We start from the raw sequence: 2,863 nt of genomic DNA, 5'->3' as shown, positions 1-2,863 counted from the left end.
TTTTTAGTCTTTTTTTTCCCCTTCAGTATATTTATGCCTTGTTTTGGCAGGACTTGGAGCAACACGGACCCTGAATTCACTTGAGGGCACCCTTCTCTTTACATTTCACTTTAACTTGGCTTTTATGGTCCCAGGCTGCTGCAGTTAGACTCTATCCGTGAAACCAGTTCCATCCAAAAGGTTTTCTGTCAGTTGGGGATCATAAATTGGGTCTATCTTTTGTATCATTCCTCTTCCTCTCTTAAGACCCATAAAAAGTTAGGGTGTCTGTTTTTTACTACAAGTCAGACAGACTGAGCGTGGACTTTCCTGAGTCCCAGGATCAGGATGAGAATCCCACTCCCTGCTCAGTTTATACTAGAAAAATGTAGATTTTACTGGGTCTATTGATAGATCCACTTGAGGAAAAAAAACATAATAGGTATTTCACTAGAGGGTATGCAGTATAGGGAATTGGTTAGACAGGTGTTGGGGCAAAAGGAAACACTGAGATAAGCCAAAGATGATAACTGCAGAGAGGGGCTGCCACCCTCAAAGCTGAGAAACACAACAGAAGAGTTTGGTTACTAGATGATGAAGAAAAAAGTGTGTGCCACCCGTACACAGACTATCAGCTAAAGCCACCACTGTCCTGAGTCCCTACAAACTTTCTAATTCTTACCTACAGGGATGCCAAGAATCCCCCTCTGAAATTTCTTCTACAGAAAATTAAGGTCTCAGGCATCATCACAAAATTCCCAGAGCTCCTAGGGGGGTACACTCTAGAAATAATAGAACACCAGAGTAAGATTTAAAGGAGGGAGGGCATTTTAGTAATTGAAGTAGATCACAATGAAGTAACCTTCCAGAGTAGTCCTAAATTGCAAGAAAAAAGAAAAAAATTATATAATAATCTTAGCAAGAGGCACTGAAATAATACTAATTTGGTTTTAACATGAGAGAATCTTTCTACTCCCAGAGAGCTTGAAGTAGTTTATACAAGTGCATTCTGAGTTCATTGAATTGAAAACTGTTCAAAAACATAAGTATCTCAAAAATAACTGGTTGGAAAAGCACCTTGTAAACCAAAAATATTTGATTCTTTCTATTGGCGTATGCTTAGAAAATGTATTTAAAGCTTTTATGTGTGTAAAGCTATAAGTTACATGAATTTAACTGGTTCATTTTTAGAAGAAAAAAATTTTCTGTGGCACTGATAAGCAGGCCACAAACCAAGAAATCAATGAGGGGCCTAATTACCTAATAACTTAGGTCTTTAGTTGGGGACAAGTGGCAATTTTAATTTAGTAGCAAAAGCTACCAAAAAGATTATTACTGAACAAACCATGCCTCTTTGCTTTGGCTTAAAAAAAAAAAAATAACCTGTGCATCATGTATTTTTCTGAAACATTTATTCTAAATGGTGGCTTCTACATTAAATCATCTTTAAATGTCAAAAAGCTATTGTGACATTTTACTTTAATTTTATGGAATGTGGTTTGTGTTTTTCTCCAGGGTTTTGACAGCAGTTACTACAGAAAACATTTATTTTGAATGAGGTGGAGGTTGGGTTTTCTCTTCCCCCATCATTGTTCTAAGACCACTTACATTTATTTCTCTGTTTGTATTCTTTGTTTATTTTTCTATTGGGTTGTTGGACTTTTATCTCAATTTCAAGAGGCTCTTAATGTATCAGGAAGATTGGCCCTTTCTTTGTAATGAGTTACAAAAAAATTTCCCCATGGGAAAAGTCCACACACACACACACACACACCCCAAGGGAAAGATTGATTATTTGATAGCCATGGTCACAGGTAACCACCAGAACAGGTTACAAACCTGTCTAATCAATCAATGACAATTTGCTTCATTGAACATACCTCTGAAAATGAACCAATCAGTGATAGCGTCATGCTTTGAAAGTCAGCTAATCATCAATGGTCTCAGGCCAGTAAACACACTTCCTGCACAACCAACACCATTACATTTCTCCATGAGATCTGAGGTTTGCTTTCCCCAAGGCTGGTCACCTGACCACCAGCATACCTGTCCTTTACTTAAGCAATAAACTCAGAATTGGGGTCTTTGTTATTGAGTGCTGGTCTTGTATATTGACTCCAGTTTGTCATTAATTTGACTTAATAATGAGGCTTTTTTTTTCACCATGCTGAAGTTTTTGATCTTCAGATAGTTTAATTTTTCAGTCATTTAAAAAAATTGATTTTTGTTGTTGAAAGAATTTTCTTCGCAGCTATAAAGATGTTACCCTTTCCCTTCAATACATGGGTATTTTATATGGTTTTATTTTTTACATTTCAATATTTGACTCATTTGGCATTTAAACTGGTATAGGGAGTAAGGTATGGTTCAACTTTATTTTTTTTTCATTGTTTATCTAATTTGCCCAACACCATTTTAAAAAGAAATCCATTATTGCAAGCAACCAGAGATTCCTACTTACATGCTAAGTTTTCATACATGTTAGGGTCTATGTCTGGGTTTCCTGTTCCATTGGCATACTATCCACTCATGCATTGATAACATATTGTTTTAATTACTGAAGTTTTATGATAGAGCAAGTCACCTCTCATTGCTCTTTTTTTCTCTCACACTATTCTGGCTATTCTCGTTATTTTGCTATATAAACTCTAGAATCTGTTCCTGGCAGTCTCTTACCCCAGCCACTTCCTTCCTTTCTTTCATCACCAATGGCTGCTACCAAGGAATATTGCCTCTGCTTTCTAAAGGGATTCCCTCTCTTAAATCTACCATCACTGGACCTATGTAATTTTTTGACCTTTCCTCTCCAACACTGTGCCTGGCTGTCTTTGTTCTCAGATGCGCTCACAGGAATTCCACCCAGAACAAGGCCCTGACCTCCTGC

This window comes from Camelus ferus, chromosome 1, assembly GCF_009834535.1.
Source record: "Camelus ferus isolate YT-003-E chromosome 1, BCGSAC_Cfer_1.0, whole genome shotgun sequence".
NCBI classification, from domain to species: domain Eukaryota; kingdom Metazoa; phylum Chordata; class Mammalia; order Artiodactyla; family Camelidae; genus Camelus; species Camelus ferus.
The sequence above is the reverse complement of the archived record's forward strand: the minus strand, read 5'-3'. Positions refer to the sequence as shown.